This window comes from Phasianus colchicus, chromosome 4 (assembly GCF_987193195.1).
Source record: "Phasianus colchicus chromosome 4, bPhaCol1.hap1.1, whole genome shotgun sequence".
In the NCBI taxonomy this organism is placed as follows: domain Eukaryota; kingdom Metazoa; phylum Chordata; class Aves; order Galliformes; family Phasianidae; genus Phasianus; species Phasianus colchicus.
The window spans coordinates 37,214,774-37,237,917 of record NC_143439.1 but is presented as its reverse complement, the minus strand read 5'-3'; the positions used below and the strand labels follow the sequence as shown (position 1 = coordinate 37,237,917).

Below are 23,144 nucleotides of genomic sequence, written 5' to 3'. Positions count from 1 at the left end.
AATAAACTGGGAGCTTCTAGGTATTAAATCTGTCTGCATCTGATCTGAATTGCAATTACCTGTCAAAAATTCATCCATCATTGCAAGTTGCAGACAAACTTTCTGGCAGCAGATGTTTCAGGAAAGCTATTTCATATGGGAAATATATTGTTTGTTGTATAGCATTCCCAAGAACAAAAAGCAAAGTAGAAAACATTTCATGGATAACAGCAATAACTTCTGTGTCATATCTAAGCCTAATTTATTGATGAATAGAATATGTAAATGTGAATTTCCAACATAAATCAGTCAATGAAAGACTACTTATAATTCAGATGATCTCAAATAGATGTAGTAATTAATTCAGTTTTTGAGTACTTGTGAAAGCCATAGTATTTCTAATAAGTTTAAATTCATTATCAAATACTATCTGTGAGGCTAGAAGACTGGTACCTGCATATCAGGAAAAAGTACTATGCTTCCATCAGCCATGCTATAGAAACTGTTTTAAGAGCTAGATAGACTACAAAATGGTGTTCTACTCTCAGATATGTGTTGGTTGTTTCTCCAAAACTAATGCCTCCTATTTATGTCTGAGGAAACTACAACAAGAAGAGAGAGGGCTGAATGTGGATTGAATTAAGGATTGGATTCAAAATACCTAAATTTCAGTTTCTCATTTACACCTCTACCATCATTTGATACATTACTGGTACCTTCTCATATGGCAAGAAGGCAACGTAATGAACATTTCTTTGCAGCCATAGTGAAAACGTCATATAACACTGCTATTTCTCATCTGAACATGCACCTTGAAAATGACCTCTGAAGACAGGCTGGACATATGATTAGAAGATTACAGTCCTAGCCAAATGATAGACCAAGAGCTGTTCCACTGTCACCTCTATCAAAATCCTTGATTCTGTTTGCCAATTATAGTAGCAGAATCTATCATTCTTTTCAATTTTCATTATATCAGGAATTTACTTTGTACAATTTCTTTCTCTGTATAATATTTTAAAATCACATTCCACTAAATGTTGTTTCTAACATAATTGAAAACAATTCACTTATAAAGTAACCGCTGACAGATGGATCCATTTATTTCTTATATATGATATGCTGGGCTTCTTATCTTGTCACCTGTCTGGTGTTTGAGAATTCATCTTTTATATTAGTAACTCAGAAAGCCTCAGCTTGATACACTATATCAAGTGTGTTAATTTGAGTTCTACTCTCATCATCCTATAAAACTGACAGCTAGCAAACATTTGGAGAAGACATCTTGGTTTGTCATTTATGCTGCAATATGTCATTTTTCTAAACTCCTCAAAGAGAACAAATGCATAAATTCTTGTGGCCTCTTCCAAAATACTTTGAAAGTAATAGAAGGACTGCTAGTTCAAGAAATTGTGAGTCAGTCTGTGAATGCCTTAAAGAGACGAATAGCTTAATATATTATGGAGATCAGGTATTTTCACAATGCAGTCTGGTCAGAAACATTTTACAATTCTGCCAACTTCCACTTTTATTCCTATGGTCCATCTTTCTTTGTCAGTGCATGTCACTGCACTACATATTTTATGTATAAAAATGCTATTAAGAATATATTTACATATTGTATGTTCATTAGTCGCCTTTATTTCACTCTTGCTTATTTATGCAGTATTAGCTGTAGGTACTTTGTGCAAATCACTTCTCAGGCCTGTAACAAAAGCTTGTGTCTTCTCCAAAGGGTTTACTGCCTTAATACTGGTCTTTCTTACCATCTGTCTGTTCCCCTCTGCAAAATACACAGAAGAAAACCAAAATATGGGAAGCAAATGGTCATCTTCATTTAACAGTGTAATACATGGGTGCTTGAACTGGCACTGTGCACTAATTAGAGAAGAGAGTCCTTTTCCGGATAGTTAATGAGAAGTAATAAGTAGAGTGTAAATTACAGTGAACCTTGAAAGTAAAGACAAATAACTTTTTTTTTAATGCAGTAGAAAAGCTGGAGCCAGCAAGGGGAAAAATAGAAAGGCAAATGGCATGGAAAATAATGCTGGCAGGAAGCTTCATAATGAGCAAATGGGGAAAGATAATTTGTATCCAGCCCCAAGCCCTGCAATAATTAAGACTAGAAGGCACAAACCTAAAACTCATCCTCTTCCTCTCTCTGGTATAGGGATCTCAAAAGGACAACTACCAGTTTTAAGGGCAGATGAAGAAGCAAATGCTTCATTCTGAAGATGACAACCAAGTAGCATGGAGTGTGCTGAAGCAACCACCAGCAGTGCCTGGAAGAGCAGCATAGAGTTGGTGCAAGAAGGTATGTTGGAGCATGATTTTCTGAGGCTTCACATCCACATGATGGTATAACAGCATCGCTGGATGGGCAAAGGAAACAGTTTTGAGATGAAGCGGTATGACACGCAAATGAGGATTTTCTTGTCCTGATGGGTTACTTGCCTCCTTGTGCTAATGGTAAGGGTAGGATCAGGACCTATTTAGCTATCAGTCATAACTGTGTTGCGCTAGATTGCTTAAAGAAATCTTGTGATGTGACCGTGGACTCATTATTGTAGAAAAAACTAGGACTTACCCTGGAGACGGCAAGGTGCCAGTGCCAGTCAAACAATGCCTACCTCCCTGATTAGAAGCAAACTGAAAGTAGAATTCTTCATAATTGGTGTCTTTAATGCAATGAAGAGGTTATTGAAAAAGCTGTTACAGCTACTTTGATCATGCATTCCTACAGCTTTAAACTTATTCAGAGTACAGACCACACACATTTCAAGCTTGTATACATAATATATTTCAACATTGCAAAAACATCTTTGCTCTCAGCACAGAAATATCATGAGAGGGAATTATAGAAGCCCACTAGAAGAAGGATAAGAGGTCTAAAACATAAAATAACTTCATTTAAATGTTTTTTTTTCTAAGTTCGACAAAATAAATAGAACAACCCCTTGAACCATTTTCCTGAAAGAAGTGACCAGGTATTTTAGAGGCATTTCTCATTTTTATTAATGACATTTTATTAGAAGAATGCAAAATGTATCATGCAGTAACTATGAAGGCATTCAGGGTCTTTTTATTATGACCATGAACATTTATTTGTGGAATAAAATTGCCCATAAACAGTAAAGTCTGTTACTATCATATATATATATGCCTGGTTCTGTTAGCTATTGCTTTACCCATGACTACCATAATGCAGTACTGACTTTAGGTGCATCAAATATAATCAAAATTATCATAGATCCAATACTGCATGACCAAATTTCTGTCATTCTTCATTTTGTTCTGTGAGCTTTCTTTTATTAAAGAGAACAAGTATGAAACTTGAGTCACCCAGAGGAATTGCAGCTTGCAGCTACCTCCCTAAACTATCTGTTGATATCTAAAGAAAGCAATTTAATCCAGCACTTCTCAACCCACTCAATAAAAAGACAAAAGTTTCAGTTTGCACTACACTAACCTTGAAGTCAACTTAAAGATAAATAATGTTCTTTGCTGGTTTACATTAGAGATCAAGTGTCTTTGTTCTGAATAACACTGTGAATTAATTAAGCAAAAAAGAAGCACATCTTTTAGCTTTTTTTCAGGGTCTTAGTTTAAAATTTTTATATAGTATATTTGTTTAGTCTATCCAGCACTAGGCTGCAGTAATGATCTTTAAGTAGTGTTGCAGACAAAATATATATATATTTTTTCAGAAAACATTTATTTACCTTTTCCGTTCTGTAATCTAAACATGGACATTTTTCTTAATGACGTCAGAATTTTGAGGCCCCTGCGTACAATCAGTAGGTGTACAAAGGTTAGGCTTATTAAGATTATCACAATGAAAGAAAATCAAAATAAATGGAAATACTCACCAATGTTGTAGGCTTGCAATAAACTCCATAAGGAACAATCTCCAGAAAGAAATCCCTCCTCAGTGGTAGTCGGCACTTAAATGGGATCTAGGAGAGATGGAGCCAAGCTCCACCCCTTCCTTCTGTGGCTGACTCATTGCTTGCCTCAGGTGGTCAGTCAGAGGTTCAGGCCATGATCAAGAGTTCCCACACACCATGTTGAGACTCAACTTGAACTTTTCAGTTCTCCATAGGAGATCCATCACATATTCTGTGATAAGAAATCTAATTCATACTGATCAGTGTGTTATTGATGCACGCAGAGCTCAGTGAATGATTCTTACAATGCAGGATCATCTCCTGCCACATTTGGAAAATACTTTCAAAGCACCATGTAACTCAATATTGTGAAAATGTCCCTGTTGTACGGCTTAAAACTGTTGTTACTGGATCCCAGTGCCAAATACACTGTGACCACTGTAAGCTCATCACAACTGTGATGTCTGAAACATTAAGCAAGTTTCTATTCTATATGCAGGTCATAAAATCTTTCTAAAGATAAAAGTCAGAAAATCCAGTTAAAATTCTCTCTTTTCTTTTCGACACAGAAGATGAATAGCTAATCAGGTAAAAAAAAATAATAATTGTGTTTTGTTTTATGCAAGATGATAGCTTAACTTCTTCTTGAAAAGTGATATTGCCTAGTAGAACACTGTGTAGTCTTTCCATCTCTGAAAAATTTTTCACTTTATCAATACCTAACCAAAAATATAAGGAAGCAAGTAAATGTTGCCTTCAGTACTGCTGAACTAAAGCAGAGAGCATTTTTATATTTACACATGTGACTTATTGCCCCTTATGTTCTTGAGACTTCTCAGAAAATTAAGAAAGCTAAGGACACTTCCAAATCTTCCATACAGAGCTGACTCTGAAATAGTGTGGTTTTTTTCCTAACTTTCCTTGTTTTTTCCTAACTTTCCTTGTTTTTTCCTTTTTGCTCTTTCTTTTTTTTAATTATCTCTGTTTTGCTTCGCATTATGGCTTTTAATGCTAACACCTGAGGACAAAAAATGAAAAATTAAGATACCGTTCCACTTGACTTAAACCATTATGCTAAGCTGTTGAAATAGTCTGAGTTATGCCAGCTGTAGAAATTAAGTGAAGATAATTTTGCGTTGTATAGAAGATTTCAAAACTAATTGCATTCATTTTCAGTTAGGGAACTGTAGTATTTGGTACTTCCAGTTTCAATGAGCTTAAGCTGTTTTTACTGGATGTGAATCATACAGAAAAGTCCAGCAGCTAAAAAAACCTAAGAAATAGAATTAAAAAAAAATAAAATACTTTGTGTGGTTTAACAGCCTACTTGGAAACAGAAAACAGAATATTGTTTAGTTTCATAGCAGATGAAGAGAACTGGTTTCTTGGTTTCTGAATATATATAGCTATGATTTAGCATAGCAAGGCAATAACTAGCCATGACTGTAGAAAAGAATATTTATGAGACATATTTTCCTTTTTTAAAATTGAAGCTGTGTTATTTCCACTGTAAACTTTTTCCTTATCTATCCAGCAGCCTGTCTTTTTTCTTGCACTATTTCAAGTCTACAGTTAGAAACCTGCAATGCCGAATCTTTCTCATTCCCAGGAGAGATTTATACAAGACAGAAAGTAAATGGGTACTAATTCTGCTTCTGTTTTCATGTTCTTTGGCAACCAGTGCCAAACCAGGTCTGCAGGATGACTACGAGGTCAGGAAACCCACTGAGTTTTTGCCAAAACGTGGTCAAAATGATAGGACCTTGGATGGATGTCAGGCACTGTGTTCGTAGCTAGCAGACTCAGACAGGACATGACCTTAGAAAGGCACAGTACTGATACTGGCATCTCCAAAATGCATACATAAGGTGCACCAGGAGGTTTTGTTTGATGTTTTCATATTGCTGTAAGCTAAGGGCACTTCTTGCAGGAAATTTCTGCCCAGATGCACAAAGTATGTCAACCTAAATCCACAGACCTCTGTACTGACAGGGTTAATTTTACTCCTCTTTTGAAATTGCCAGTAAATACATCCAGAAAATTTTCTTATGAAGTCTTCAATGGAAAAAAAAATAGCTTAGAGAGTAAAATCTTACAGCTGAGAGTGTGCTCAGACTTAGAAGTTTCTATCTGTTTGGATAAGATATTTTTATTTCTGTTCCCAAGCAATGACTGGTATTGGACTTTGCCTAATACAGTTTAAATCATATTCAGGTGCTCCCTACCCATATAAAATCTTCTGCCCAAAGGACCTTTGGACATATTCACAGATTCATCTGCAGCAAAAGGACAGTGAGAAGCAGTAGGGGCTATGTTGTAGTTAGCAGACATGAGATGGCAAAATGGACTTTTATTAAATGTAGTGTTGGCCAACAGAATATGGAAACAAGCTACTACTACTCTTAGATGTCAAAGTGTTTTCCTCATAGTGATGTGGGGGGTTTTGTTGTTTGTTTGTTTGTTTTATCTTCACAGAATAACTAACAAAGGTATTCTCAAAATAAGGTATTTCCTCCAACTTGTACTTATTGTCTCTTCAGATAAAACACCATAAGCGAGACAGAAGGATGGAATAAAGGAAAAAAACTATTTTGGGACATCTGTAAATTAGGCCTGTGGATTTCTTTCCTTAAATGCTTCAAACATCATTTCCAACCTTGCAATTCTGTGATTCTATGATTCTATGACTCTGAACAGTTGGTAATTGCAACTGTAAAAACTCATCTTTTTTCCACAAATAATTTTGATTTTTTCAAGATGTTTAAAAGGATTTTTCAATTTTGTGACGGTTCTAATTTTCAAAATATGACATTTACAAAGGGTGAGGTAGAAAAAACAAAAACACTGAAAACATGAATTTCTACATGAATTTCTAATATATATACATATTAGGATGAGAGAATCATACTGTACTCTGACAGGTCCAATCTTGTAGCAATAATTTCCAACATCTGCACGGTCTGGTGGGCCACAGAAATTAAAATTTTGCACAGTTAGCAAGATTTTTATTCTTTGTAATCAAGTCATAGAAAATTAGATATGTGAGATTTAAATGGAAAAAACACAGGACTGTCATATGTCACCTTATAGACAGTGGTATGCCTTGGGTTTGCAGCTACATGGCCATCTCTGATCTGCTCTTGTAACAATGAGCTGTGAAATAATATTGAAATAGCTTTAAAATTCCTACAGCAATGCCCTATATGGAGATAAATGACTTTGAATGCATCTTTAAGCAATTGTGTAAATCTCTAAGCTAAGAAGTTATTCATATGAAATTGTAATAAAGCTCTGAACACAAACAGAAATTTGAAAACTGCAGCTTTTGGCTGCCTTTCAAAAAAGGCATTTTATTTTCACTCTACATCTACTAATCCGGAATGAAAATACAAGTGAAATTGAAGGGGAACCGTTGTGTCCTGCATTAATTGTGCAAGTTATTTTACATAGTTCTGGGAACACACAAGTTTTTCATGCTTTCATTTATAAAAATATTGCACAATTAGGTGTCTGGGGTAGATACTAATAATAATATGAGAGACAGCTCTTTACCTTGTACTTGTAAGAAAACATGCTGGAACAGCAAGACTATTCCATGTAAATGGTGTCCTCGCATAAGTTTAACACTTCCCTTCAGTTCTGTCTTCATTCCCTCTCACTTTATTGCCTGACTTTTATTGACTCATTTTAATTTTAAAATCCCCAAGGTGAGGTCTTTATGTTCCTGCTCATCTAAAAAGCATCATGAAGCCTACAGGGATAAAAACGTATCATTCGTGATTAATGCTTAGCATGGTGCCTTGCAGTTCTTGGCCTTAGTATTGACTGTTGGCTTGCGCATGCACCAGCCAGAAGGTGGCATTAAAAATCATTTTTTCTTAGACCTCGGTGTGGTACCGTACGTGATATGTGTAAAATAGTGGTGTGGGGTTATGTTTGTTTTCAACCACAGATTCCGTCTTTGCTAGATTGTAGTGAAAAACACGAATTGTTCTGTGGTTAATTCACATTAGAGAGATTATATTTTACAACCATAGAGGGCAGGAACTTAAATTATTTCAAACAAATCTCTAATATCTTGGATGATGTTTTTCCTATTTCTTTGTTTTCTTGCAAGTTCTCTTTATCTTAGTAAAGAGATGTAGTTTCACACTATTAGTCTGTGTCTCTTGCGCTTTCTGAAGTTTTGTTCTTTAACGAATACATGAAAAACATAAGCAATGAATGTGCCACTAAAATACATTCAGTGTTAATCAATCATTTGTAATTATTAATAGTTTTTCTTATAAGCATCTTGGAGAACAACACAGATAAAGGGTCAGTTTCTTCATCTCTCATTTGCACTGATTGATACCTCAACATGAAGATATTTCAAAGTTGAGTGTAATTACTTATTAATTTCCCAGTGTAAAAACTATTTTACATTAGCATTTTTTTTAACCTTCTTTTACATTTTAAATATGCTTGACAAGCCTTCAGTCATTGAAATAGGGAAACAACACCAGCAACAAAGAGAAAAAACAAACAAACGAAAACTACTGTAATTCTGAAAGTAAATACTGAAAACCTTACCATTTCTTTTAGGTATGAGTCATTTTTGGAGCTTGGCTGACTTTGTGTACAGTTTTAAATTGGTGAATAAAAGGCCATAAAATTTTCACTAGGTGATACTTGGCTTTTTTTTTTTTTTTTTGGGGTCATAGGAGAAGTATAGACCTTCTTGACCTTGAGATCCAGACCAGGCAAGATTTGCAGATACTGTGCAAAACAGCATTTGGTATGCAAAGCATTGATGTAACTGGCTCTTGAGCTTGCCTGAGCTTGTTCTGTTTACGCTCTGCTGGGATTTTTTTTTTTTTTATCAGTTGAGCTTGTTAGCACATGTAAGTAATTCATGGAAACCACTAATTTTCATATTCTTCTTGTATGCATCAAGTTTTCATTCATTGAGCTTGTTGGGATACAGCTAAAATGGATGTTTCTTAAGGATGCTCAGTTTTCTCCACAAAAATAAAATTGCTCTATTTTAATCTATTTCAAAGTAATAGAATTGTAGGGGAAAGGAAACAAACAAGGAAATATTTTATGTTTGGGTTTATCTTTTCATTTTTTAGCAGATGAGTAGGATTTTTTCAAAGCCACCTTTTGAAATCACTATGTTATTTTGTCATTTCTTTCTGAAAGAGTAACAATACTGAATCTTTATCATATTGATCATTTGGCAAGTTTTCATCTGGGGTCCAAGATAATACATAACATTGTTATTGCATTATTATTTTTCATTTGTATCCTATTGATTTGCTGCCAGCAACTTACAGGTCAATTTACAAAAAAATGAGATATGATTTATTTTTTTTCTAAAAGATTATGCCACAAAGGGGATGTTTTTATAAGGCTGTAATATCTCAGGGTTTGTTTTTTCTTCTCACAGGATTCAAGACATTCATAAATTAGTAGTGAAGTTCTACCTGAATTTACACCCAGAGTATCCATGGCTTCTATATAATTCATATGAGTAAGTGGCTAGGCACAAGCTTACACTTAAATTGGAATTTTACTCCCAGGCATAGTTCTTTTGTCATTTCTCCCTGTTTAACTTAAAAATAATACCATAATTTCAGTATAGGTATACACATATAAAAGAGATTAGAGAGACTTTATATATCTAATCACAAAAAGCTGCCAAGGTTTAAGACATCCAAATGACAGCTACTAAAATTATACCTAAAGATTTATTTTTGGCATTGGCCAGCTCAATATCTGCACTGAAAAGTCCCTTCTTACTCGGATCTTGCTCTTTCCCAGGGCAATGCAATTCCTCTCCAAAACATTGATGTGGGTTTCTTCCATGGGACCAGCATTTAGCCCAGCTCAGTTCTCAGACATTTATAAACTTTTGTGGCCAACCTGTTTTGCCAGGGCTGAAGAATTCTTGCATTCTCCATTCTCCATATCTGCACTGGAATGGGTACTATTGGGCCATGGTTTGCAAAAATGTTTGTTTTCTCACCCACACCTCCCTAAAAAATGTATTGAGAGTACATTACTGTTAGTACTCTTGTCTGTATTTAGGAGGCCCACTTAAAAAGGAAAACAGGAATACTTATCTAAATTTCCTTACTACTTACTTCTATTGTCATTAGAGTTTAGCTACTTGGAAAGCAAGTATTAAAGCAGTGTGTAAAATAGTGCAGGTATGCATATGTTTTTATTCCTAGAAATCTATCACATAATTTTCAAGGGGTTGTTTTTTTAATAATTTAATGCAAAATGTGCTAAATGCAGTGAGCTTGTGTATATATACACCCTGATATGTGCTATTATTTTTCTCTGGAACCCATACAGGTATATCAAACCCACAGTGAGCAACATAGGGCCTTCCAGTTCATGCTATGCTTACAATGTATTGAATTTGTCTGGCATACTTTCAACAGGAGCAAGTCTGACAAGAGAATTTTTATAGCATAGAATACCTTTTTCTGCCAGTGAAAATTTTCAGTTTTGGAAATGATCTGACATTCCATACAGGCTTGTAGACTGAAATCAGATATTGACATTACATCATACTCTTCACAACACAGGACACTGAAATAATCTTCTCAGTTGACAACCTTTATTCTAAATCACAGACCATTCTCTGACCTTGAAAGTAGAACAAAGTCCAAATCAGTTTCTTTTTCTCAGTGTGGCACAAAAATAAGTAGCCGAAGGTGATGCCCGTATGTTGTAGGAATATTTCAAAGACATTTTTTTTTCTGTTCCCTTATTTGTCTGTTTTGTTTCATATTTTGACCAAAATTTGAACAGAACTGTGTAAGGCAGGAGTATTTAAAATATAGATGTAAAATCTCAGAATGTGCTGTGGCAAATATTTCCCTATGCTTTTCTATTAACAATAAAGAGAAAAGATGACTATACTCCAGCACTTCTTGAGATTATTTTTAATCATCATTGAAAGATATAGTGCTATTTATAGACAGAGAAGAAAATATAATTTTGCTTTCTTGATAGTATTTATAACTGTTTCAGCTGAGTATTGATTTTAAAAATGTATTGAAAAAAGACATCAGGAAAAATGCCAAATCCTTTAATGTATTCATAAGATTTGTTTTTTACATACTTTACATACATATTTTTTTTTAAATCTGAATATTGTATTCAGTTGTTAGAACATCTAAATAAATTTTTGTTTCAGAAATTTTCAGGACTCAAAGGTTTTTCAAAATGGTCAAAATCTATTATTTCATTAGGCTACAGTCAACTTTTTTTTTTTTTTAATTTGTCTAAAAGTTTCTCAGCCATACAGAGTTCAATGTTCTGCCTCAATGTTAGACATCATTTTATAAAGGAAATGAATTACTTTCTACCAAACCAAACTTCTATGTGTATTTCAGAGTCCTAGAAAAGGAGAGCCTTGCATATGTAAATAATTTGAGCTCAGCAAGAACAAGGGACTTAGCAAATGTTTCTGAGTTACAGTACTGAGACATTTAGAAAAGATGGCAAGCACTTACTTTACAACAGGTTCTCAGGTTTAGAAATTGACTGGGACATTCTGAATGCTATAATAAACATCAGAAATTGGAATAGTTGGAGAAAATCAGTAGGCAGAATGATGAATTGAAATTATTGATGGTATACTGCCCACAATCTATGAGCAAACACATTTCAGTTTTCTTTTAAATCTGCTACAGAACCATGTTTATGATAAGCTTTGCTGTACATTAATTGTATAGAAGTAAAAAAAAAAACAATGAAATGCAAGTTACTTAAATGTACATTGCCAGATAGGAAGTGGATAAGGAATAATTGTATTAATTACATCTATTTTCAGCAATAAAACACAGTCCCTGCATTAAAAGATGGCCCTAATACATTGATATTAAATGCTTCCAGAAGTTCTCTAATGCACTTTTTCTGTTTGATATAACCCCAGTCCTGGGCAAAGTTGAACAGCTCATCTGCTGTTAGGGTAGAGTGTGTGCTTCCACAGCCAGTAGGTCTTTGAAGGGTTACTGATGCACCATCTGCGAACTTGGCCCTTGTAATGTGAATAATTAATGGAAGGATCCCAAATGCTGAATAACAGGTTCAAATTTGCATTGAGGATAAACATATTTATATAGTCTTAATGCAATTACTTATATTATTTCCTAATATCAAGGCAGCTCTTTCAGAGATTTTTGTATGTAAAGCCATCTATTCTGGCAAGTTATGAAAGCACATTACAGGGCTTTGGCAAACAATTTCATTTTATGCAGTGCTATTACAGAGGAGCTGCCCAAGCAAATCAAGTTAGCAGTTTGCACATCAGAGCCTTAATCATCTGAGCTTTGCTTTTGCATGCAGCAGCAAATAGGACAGTCATTCATATTATAATATCTCTAATATCTAATATCTCTAATTTAAGTTCAGCCAGTGTTGCAAAACACTGATATTTTGTTTCTGATATGAACACTTATTAGATCAGATTTCAGAAGACATTTGATGGCTAACCTTTGTCAGTATCATGACTGTATACTGCATAGAGCTATTGTGTTTGTTTTGTGGGCATAGACAAAACATTGCATAGATGTTATCACTGATCCCTTAGCGGTCAATCAAAATATAACTTATTCCTGTGCAGTACAGGTAAAACATATATCTACAAACTCTTTTTCCGGGAAGAGAAGACAAGATTTCATGCTAGATCAAATCATGTAGATTAAATGTCAACAGCCATAAACTTCAAGTAAGACTTGGAGATTCAATTACTGGATTATGCTGGGCTATTCTAATTCTTAATAAATCTTTTATATATGTCTTCTGATTTCCTTACATTATATCTGTGATGATAAATTATTGCGTGATGACACAAACATACAGAAGCACCCGAAATTAAACTTGTTAATAAAACCTCTGTTAGGAAGCAAGTGCTTCATTAAAACCAGAACTTGTTATCATAATCTAGAAGTGGTGTGGACAGGACATTGTTCTGCCATAATAAACATATTTCTCAATTTAATGTTCATATATTCTTTGAAGAGGACCAATTTCCTCAGTCAATGCACTGGTCAACTTTAGAGTGTTTTGTTGTGTTTCTGTTCGCACAGACATTCTACCGTTCAGCATTAGGACATTAGTAGATAGGGCATCCTCCTGCTATGCAGTTCTACAGCATAGATTATTGCACAGCTTTCTTTAAGAACAATTATCTTCTGGTAGTTGATATTTCCCATTTTTCATTCTTTCATACTGATGTAGAATTCATGTACAAAATACATGGTTTTTTTTACACAAATTACGTACATGTATTGCTGTTCTTTCTTCCTTGACAATTACAAGTTGTGTCAAAAGTCTGCTTTAATGTTACATTTAAAAGTGGAAACAAATGTCCTGATAGTTTCTTGATTTTGTTAAAGCCCACTGAAGAGAGTATTTCTACCGATTTCAGTGGTGTGACCATGCAATGTATTTCTGAACAAAAGCTGAAAGTTTGTTATGTGATGATTTTTTTTCCTTCAGTTGTCTTTTCTGTTCATACTTCTAACCATGCAGTGAAAGGAGAGCAGTGAAGTGCACAGTTTATATTTCTGTGTCCCAGCACATCCTCATCTCCCAAACTTTTAGTTCTTAATAGTTTTCTTTTTCTCTTTTTTGAATTCTGAAAGGATCCAGCCATCACAGGAATCTAGACATTTTTCATTTGTGCTCGGTTTTTTTTGTTTGTTTTTTTTTTTGTTTGTTTGTTGTTTGTTTTGTTTTACTATTTAATAATAATTCAAGGGAGCATTTTCTAATTTTTAATAATTAATTCTCTGAAAATTAAGCACACAGACACTGTAACTACCTCTCTTTTCCCCATGACATCTATCATAGTTATTAAATGACTCTAGAAACATGACAATCATTGGAAATCCTGTTGAGGTTTAACAAGTGGCCATATGCTGTTCTCGATTAGAGGAAGCAGAAGGGAGCAAGATGCACCTGAAAACCTGTCAAATGTAGGCTGAGAAATTACTACATTCCCACTTGGGTATCCCAGGACATATTTTTGCAAAGGGAAAGCTCATTAGCTGCAAGAGAGCAAGTAGCAGTACTCTGTGAAAACTTGGGATAAAAGGCGTATTTTCCATCAGGGATGTGTATATTACTGGCGCTCAGCATCTTAATACTTCCCACTATTCTCCCTGCACATCTCCATGGGTCCAGAATAGAGCAATTCTATTTAGCTCATTGTGTGTAATTTTTTTTTTGCTAGAAATAAGGTTCAGCAATACACAGTTGTTTTGGTATCTCCATGCCTGGTTTGCTCTCAGTGTGATCAGAGAGAAGGAATCCTCCTTGAAGGTTTGGAAAACTAATGAAATACTGTGAAGTTAGTTCTTTCAAAGATGTAGATTCTAATGTAATCTTTGCTTTGTATGTATGTGTGTTTGCAATTTGTACATGCATGTTTTTAAGGGCTTCCGAAAATATTCCTTAATTTCTATTTTTTGAATTCTCAACATTTTATTTTCAGTTTTATGTATTCCTACGAGTAAATTCAACTCAATATATATTTAATTATGGTCTGTTTGATGACTTGTACAATTGATATCACATTTTTTCCCCATTGCAAAACTTTTATCTTAGATTTTAAAATAGATTCAGTATAATGGATGGAAAGCACCTTCATCTGATGATGCTGAAGGAAACTGTGGATTTCAGCTCCAAACCAATCCTGTGGTTTGCAGTTTAGCGGAAATTTGGTTCACATGCCACATCCAGCAGCCAAGAGAACTAGAACAGACATTTTCCCCACCCTGATTCATAATTGATTCTCGGAGTGGATACTAGCCCCTATGTTAGAAAGTCTGTTTGCATGAGCTAAGAAAAATCCAGAAAAAAAGAACGAAATACAAAACAACAGCAAGATCACAAAGAGGTATTCCATTTTGTCATAAAATCCAATAAAAACTGGGATTTCTTCTGAAGTATTTACAAAAGACTATGAATCCTTCACTTCTCTAGTGCATAATTTGTGTTCCAGTCTCTGAGTTCTTCTGAGTAAAAGATACTTCTGTTCTGCACATTCTATATCTGCAGTCACTAGCAGGAACTTATTAACCAGCTACGCAGTAGAGCTTGCAATGTATGTTCTTTCTGTAGTGTGGAAGCCATCAGTTTTCAAACTCCTGTAAGACTAGAAGAGCACTCACTGTGACATCTAAGGTCTGGACTGCCTACTCTGGGAGAACAGTGTCTTCCATTTCAGTCAGGTCCCAGTCCTCTTTTGGTAAGGGGCACTTTGTTCAACCCATGCCAGATTCTCCACTCAGTGCTGAACTGTAGATTACCTGCTGTTACAGGGATCGTCCACAGAAGATCCATGACTATATTCACCTTGCAAGACAGTTCTTTTTGCTGAGCTAACTTCTGCTTCTTACTTTTCTGCACAGTAGCTTTTATTCAGCAAACTGAACTGCTGAAAGTTGCAGCTAAACTTCTCAGCTAAGTCTGCTCTTCTAGTCTACAGTCTATAGTGCATGATAATTCCTTCCCTGTTTTCTTGTTTGTTTTTCAGCCATCACACTCCCTACTCCCTTATTATTCCCTTTAAGAATATATGGTCATGCTTTTCTTAAAATATTCATATCACTTAAAAATACTTATATCAATTTAAAGAAAAAAAAACCTTTATTTAAATCTCTTTTTTCTGGCAGAGTGTCTTCCCAGGGCTGAGATGTCACCTCTGTATTAAGTTCACAAAGGACAAACCAATTCTGAAGTGAGTACTGTTGCTTCTTTTTAACCATTAGCACTGATATTTCCCATGGTAGTTGCTTTTTAATAAAGTGTAAATATGTGAAGTCATTCTGTCTTATTCCCTGAATTATTTAATCACTTACGGACAGGCATGAGGATCTTCAGAAATGTCTAAATTAGTTCAGAATGAGATAACAATGCATGTATTTTACTACTGAAACAGCATACCAAAGAGAGTGTTAGACTTTGCCTTTTCAGTGCCCTCAGATTAAGACTTGGTGCCTTACTGGATATACATAGCACAGGATACTTGGAAAGATTCCAGGGCCACTGGGTGAGGTTATTTACTGTGTTATGCAGGTGGTGAGTCTAAACGATCTAATGATCTTTATGCCCAGAAAAATCTCTAATTCTACATAACACTCTTGACCTTTTTCTTCGTCACTTATTTATCTATACTTAGGAAAGGCTGATGTGTGACTTATTTTACTGATGGCATGCCTAGTGTCCCAGTACCATTGTTAATGTGCTGTGATTCTTTATTCAGTCATTAAAGTACTATTAAAGACCTCAATATTGGTCTTTATGTGGTCACTGGAAGAGTTCTAAGCAGGTTGTTATTACTCTTAAACTGTCTTGCACTATTCAGCATGCTCTAAGCAGCAATTACAAAACAGGTTACTTACCATCAAACCTGTACACAGTAAGCTGGTGAAATATGTTTCAGAGGTATAATTCACCCATCCACCAGAGCACAATAAAACACCATCTGTATTTCTGATTTTATTGGTTCTGTCTGCTTTCATCTGGTGCCTGAACATTTTATCTGTTCATACTGTTTTTTTCTAATGCAATAAAAAGATCAGACAGGATTTTGCCCTTTATTTTAAGTGTTTGCTGCATTTAGAGGTAAATAACAACCACTTTTTGTGTAGTATATTTTCAGACTCTTGAAGGAAGAAAATATTTTGAGAATAAGCATGCTCTACTGCATCCAAAGTATGGTTTAATACGAACATCCTCTTCTTAACATCTTGTTTTTGTTTTGCTCTTATATGTACCTGTACCTGTCCCTTTCTACTTCAAAAACAAAGGAAGTGGAGTGGAGGAACTGATTTTGTTACAGTAGGTTTGCATGTTGAATTAGTTGTCAGGTATACTTACCTTATAAAAATTTTGCCTTGTGCCATTTCCTCCAGTTGTCTCCACAGCAACTTGCTTTGTCATCTTCAACAATTACTATGGAAGTGGATGCATGTGTTCTTATTAATCTAGCCAACAACTTTATTCCCAAGACAGCAGCATCATCCATTAGGGATGGGTAATAAAAGTGTCCCAATATTCTCCCAGCTGCTATCCAGGCTTCCAGGAGGCTCACCTCTCTACCAAAAAGGTGGCAGAGATAGAGCCCATCAGCTTGTGACCTGCATGGATTGTTTCCAAAGTGTGATAGTGCCTGATTCTAGGGCTCAACCTGCAAAAAATAAGTTCAGATTGGAGCATCTAGTTTTTGATACTGTGTCCTCTAGCATACTAGGATACATCTCTGGGAGTTAGGGACTTAAGTTTCTTCATGCCTTTTAAAGGAAAAAGTGATGCATGGGATGCATAAAAAATAAATCAGGGAAACGCAAAATTTAACCAACCACAAATGCCCTTAGCCATCTCTGAAATGTTGCTGAAAGGTGCATCACAACACAAAAATTAGAGAATTTCAGTACAATTGTCTAATTTGAACTAATTTCTGACCACAGGGATCAATCAGGACTCTGAATCATACACTTTCCTGTAAAAGAATACAGGTGAGGCCACCCTATAACTTATTAAAACACTGAACAACTCTTAGCATATGGCAAGTTCCATTCCCCTCAGCTCAGAGAAGCCCAGCAGGGTTTTAACTTTGTGGTGGACAAAGTATGGGTCCCCCATTTATTCTATCAAATTTATTGCTCTTTGCATGTAGAAATTAAGAATTAATTCATCCAGAGAGACTCAGTAACTTAGTCGTTAAGACTTCACAGGGAGAGGAAAGATTTGGATTCCAGTCCCTGCAAAGATGGAGTCTAAATCGTTTACAACAGGAGTGTGATGAGTGGAGATCCTCTCTTACAAGCAGATAAGTCTTTTCAGAAATGAGCTGACACTCGGAGCACCAAAACAGATCACAGGAACTACAATAAAAATCAGTGTTCTGCCAAAGCTAAAGGGATAGGAATCTGTCAGGGAGAATGATGGAGCAAGAAGAGTTTATTATAACAGGCAAAAGAAAAAAGCGAATGAAAAGTGTAAGGAACTGGAAAGGACTTTAAGGAACAGAATGCTGTTTAATGGGGGAGAAACTGAGAGACAAGCAGATTACAAGCCAGTGTGATGATTAGCATTTTTTTCAACACAATTTGCAGGAGGTGACAAGTTGTAGATTAAAGGCTTTGATTTGCCTTTTTCTCACTCTGCCCATGTACTTATATCACTCATTCAATACAATAACCTATCCTAAGCAGTTGTAGGAAGCAGCATTTTTTGTTGACTTTTAAATAAGGAAAAGATTGGAATTTGAAGCATGCATTTCTTTAATAGCTAAAGGGTAAAATAAGGAAGTATAGCTGAGTGGATTTTTTGCTTGTCATTTGATAAATTAACATTCTGCAATAGGAAGTCCAAAACTGTTCAGTTCACATGATCTCAGTCTTTGTCTCCATTTTAAAATTGTATCAAAATGAAAACATTCATTCCTGAGCTTGGAAGATCCTAATTCTTCAGATATTCCCTTAATGGGAATCATGAGTGTTATTTTATTTGGGAGTCAGAAGTGCTGAGATAAGAAGCAGTAGCAGCTTTGGGATTTCTTTCTTCCCTTCCTTCTTATTCCTTTCTATTCAACCTGGAAGAAGTGCAATCCAGGTAAGTAACAACAAAGCATCCTACATTAAGTTAGCAAGTGAGGTTGAAAAGTCAATCTTACAGGCTTTAGAGGAGCTGATACTAGTAGAAAAACTGTGCCTGCAGATCAAAGCCAGAAGATATCAAACATCCTTCGATCTGCTTTCACAAATCAACAAAGTACATAAACTAGAAAAAAAATGCCTTCCTCTGGTTTGTTTCCCCAAAATGAGAAACTGTGAAAGCCTGTAAGTAAAAAGCGAATATGAGATGGTTGTCAGTGTAACGTCAGCTTCTAGCAGAACAGAAATAACTCACAAATCTTGGAATAAGTTCTCTACTGCCTTGCACGTTATACAATCTTTTAATCAAAAGCCAGGATGAATAGTTTCCATCCAGCCTCAAAATACCATGTTGTTTTATGCAGAAAGAGGACTATTGCAGAAATGCTGTTTTTCCTGTATTTAAGATATAAAACCACTACTATGCAGGGTTCTGCTTGAGTAATGACCTCAGTGGCATTACTTTTTCCTTTTGTATAAAATATATTTTGGCTTGTGTTTTGTTTCAGCATACTTCTATAAATCCTCGTGGGACACAGAATGGGAGCCCTTCCAGGATGTGACCTTTAGATATTGGCAAAGGAGGTGTATATGCATATATTCTCATATGGTAAGTTATGTATTGACCATAATGACAATATTCCCTGGTTCCTTTCTGAACAATTTCATTCTTAGGTATTTTTATGGCATCACAATATAATTAGTCTTCCATAACATATAATCTTTGGGTCAATTATGTTTGTTTAGAGTCTTAAACACCGTATTGCATTCTGATAAAGACATTATGCCATTTAATGCCAGTATACTATAATATCTTCTATCAAAAAGTGAAACATAGGTAACAATCTATGATGTGAGGTTATTAACTTATCTATCATTGCAAAACTAGAGCCCTTTTGCTCAGAGGTCTTTTTGCTTATTAGCTGTGTGTTGGTTTTACAGATCTTGTCACTGGTGCCACATTTTATGTGGCCATTTTTTATTGTGGAGTATTCTTTAATGATAATTGCATGGCAATTTAATACAAAACTAAATTCCAGTGGTGGTGACCAGTCTTATCTACTTAACTGTTTAGTGCATACAGAAATTTTCTCTTTGATTTCTTGACTCAGAAGGATAAATGATTATCCTTGGGAAGTAGCTTACTTGTCTTCTGGTCATGCGTAAGGCTGCGTTTGAGACTATGATGCTCAGCTGCAGGCACAAGGCCATTTTTTGTGAGATCGAAAGGGTTGCTGTCACCAGTTGCATCACAGCCCTGCAGCTGATATCCCAATGCACAATACTTGCAATTGGCATAGCAAGCCAACAAGCTGCAGGTCAAGATAAGCAGCTACATCTCTCCTTGCCCGTGGCCCTCACTACATAGTAATTAATGTAGGCTTTCAGTACTCCTAGGGTTTATGCCTTGAGAATTACAGAGGATATACATCTTCCTAATGATGCTGTGCAGCACTGAATAGACATGGTTGTTTATGGTGAAACAAAACTGTGATGTAAATAAGGAATCAGTTAAATCCAGTTAACTATAATAGTTTTGAGTGGCAAAGTATCCAAGTCCATGAACCTCAGTACATAATGATAACTTGATATAAATGTCTTCTAGAAATTAAAATGCACTGAAATGCTGCATTATATATATAAGCATTAACAAGCTTTTTTTTTTTTTTTCTTTTTTTTTTCTTTTTTTCCCTACACTCTCCATTTGGTCTTCTAAACAAAATCCTAATCAATGAATTTTTCTATAGATTGTATTACATTTGTATATATATTTTATACATTTACTTAAAAATGCATGGACAGATCTGAATATACTGCTCTTAAGTTAGTCTAGGTTTAGCAAGCATTCAGACAGCAGTCTTGCCAAAGCATGCAAAAACATTTTGGCTTGACTGTACTAGTATCTTTTTCTGATCAAAATAGGTTGTTCTTTTGGACATGTGTTTCCTTACACTGAAAATGCCTGGAAGAATAACAGGAGTAAATTAATTGCATGGTAACAGTTACAGCACTCCCCAAGTTCAAAAGGATGCAAAGGGTCAACAAACAATACAGTAAATGCGAATATGAAGACAAAAAGTTTCTCTGTATCTTTTTGCCAAGGATGTAAGCTGGCATTGTTGCTCTATGAACAGCATCTTGGACCTCTGCCAGCTGTGCGGCATCTCAAAACATTTTCTGTTTTTGTTTCTTGCCTTTGTAGCAAGTGCTGAGTTTTGCTTGGAGATTTTAGCTTTTAATGAGTGAAAATCTGAGTGAAGTCCAGCGAAAGACTTTAACTTTTTCCTGTAATATCTGCAATATTGAGTTAAATTAAATAGGGCAAAACTGATCTCCAGTGAAGTAAGCTAGAGCTTTTCTGTTGACTGTTAGGTCGATTTTCATGCAACGCCCCTAAATTTTAAGGAAAAACTTTCCCTTTGCATTAGAATTAACTAATACACAAAATCTTCAGTCATGTAGTACATAATCCCATTAAAGCCATCTATAACATCTTGCCTTCAAATTATAATTGGGGTGCATCATTAACAATGAAACCGAATTGCAAATGATGATTGTAGAGAAAGAAAACTACTGTACTGACTTCAGTAGGATCAGCATTTCATTTAGAATGATTTTGTCTGTAGAAGATCATGGCCTGTGTATGGAGATGCCTGTGTAGAATTTTAGTGTTTAAGAAGGATTTTTACTTGTATTTATTGCATTATTTGTGCAGAGGATTAACTTTCAGTCGGGATAAACATTGTTAAAAGTCAGAAATCCCATTAACTTTAATGAAGCCATACTGCCTGAACATTCAGCTTATTGTGTATGTTCATTGTATTATTTTGTTTTCTATTCATCTATTGAACAGTTTTGTGCCTGCAGTATCCCAAGCAGGTATGGACGGTTAGTCTCTAAGTACAACAGGGACAAAGAAACAGACTTTGCCAAAGAAATATCAATAGCACTATCAAAAAGCTACTTAAAATATTAAAGGATAGTATTTGGAAAGAAGCATTGGTGTGCTTCTTTCATCGGGTCATGTGGGGTGACTGTTTGCTCCCTTGCCCTCAGTGATGCTGAACAAGGATGTACCTTGCTTAATGTCACCTGAAGGCAGCAGAAATAGTCAAGTCAGTTTATGTAGTTCTGATACCTGTGTTGGAGTGTGCTGGATTTCTAGAGAGTTGCCAGAGAGAAAACATCTGTTTTCTAGAAGTGTGAAATGATGTGAAGATAAATTGCTGATGTTGGTAAATATTTTTGAAGGGCACTAGGCCTATTTTTACAGGCAGTGAGTCCAGGAACCAATGATCAGTTGCCTCCTGAAGGAAATGATAGCCTGTTCCACTCAAGGCTGCACTTAGCTTTTAGCATTTGTTTCACAAACTGAATATTTTTTGCTTGGCACTCACAACAGCATTTTTCTAATATTGTCTTGATACAGGAGCTGATGAATCTACAATTCATAAGTGTCCAAATGCATGTTCTCCATGGCAGTGTAGGGATTGGAGCAAATGTAGCAGTTAAGCCAAATAATAAAAGCAGAAACAAAAGAAGCCAACTTTCCTTCTCTTACTGTCACATTCAGAAGGCAATTGTCAGGGAGACTTTTTCTGTTCAGTGTATATCAAGGGACAGATTAGATTTTTGTGAATAACTTGAGCAGGTGGGTTAGCTTTGGTGTACTGCTTAGTGAGGTAGAAAAACGTATGCTGTGACTACATCTAGTCTAGCATCCATGCCCCCCAGCTAGAGCAGTGCTGCCTGTGCTCCAGCCTTCCAGCCTCAGCTGGGGAGGCTTTGGTTTGTTTTCCTCACAGAAGTAGAAAAGGGGATTTAACTTTTTAACTTTTTTTTTTGTTGTTATTATTATTATTATTATTATTATTATTATTTCCAGATTAAACCCATTAACTAGATATTATTCAAATTTAAAAAATTACAACTTCTGCCACAGATAGAGTAAGAGATTAAATGTTGTGGCCATTTGAACTGAAGGGAAACTATTTTTACAGTCTGTGAAGACTTGGGGTTTGGACAGAAGTGACTCTGAGAACATTATGGAGGAAGGTGTTTGAATGTGCTTCTGAGGGCAGCTGTTTCCTTTCACTTCTGCCCAGTACCAAAAGAAATGAAAGAAGGAAAAGAATGAGAAAGAAAAACATAGGAATAAAGAGAAAGAAAGGCGTGAGAGACAGCATTCATGTACAGCTGAAGGGGTAAGTGGACAAAATACTGGGAAAGTGAGAAGAGAAGAAGGTCACTGTCCCAAAGGACAATGCCAGATGACTACAAGCATAGATTAAGAATTTTGCAAATATGAATTTTATGCTCATCATTTGATTTTTTTAGCATAATATGCACTGCTTTATTTTCATGATTGTTGGTAAAGGGCCAGATTGCTCTAAAGGCAAATATTTTACTGTATACATATAGTGGGATATTCAGAGACGTTTTTGACATTAAACCTACTCAGATCAGTTATGCCAACTGAGATGACAAGAACAAAAAAATCTACCTGAGGGTCTCTTAGAACTGATATGCAAAAATACCCTCTCGTTTTCCTTGCATAATTATAACGCATGTGCCAGGTTTCTGTGCTGAATCAAAAATGCTTGGTGTT

General features: G+C 35.4%; 1 long non-coding RNA gene across 1 annotated transcript in view; it reads left to right on the top strand.

Moving 5' to 3' along the window:
- LOC149918186 (uncharacterized) overlaps positions 1 to 23,144 on the top strand; it is a 31,994-nt gene that overhangs the window by 3,484 nt on the left and 5,366 nt on the right. Inside the window, exons 2-5 of the long non-coding RNA XR_016466427.1 lie at positions 2,150 to 2,293; positions 15,551 to 15,615; positions 19,045 to 19,145; positions 22,537 to 22,740. This is a non-coding gene — a long non-coding RNA (uncharacterized LOC149918186). The remainder of the gene's footprint in view (positions 1 to 2,149; positions 2,294 to 15,550; positions 15,616 to 19,044; positions 19,146 to 22,536; positions 22,741 to 23,144) is intronic.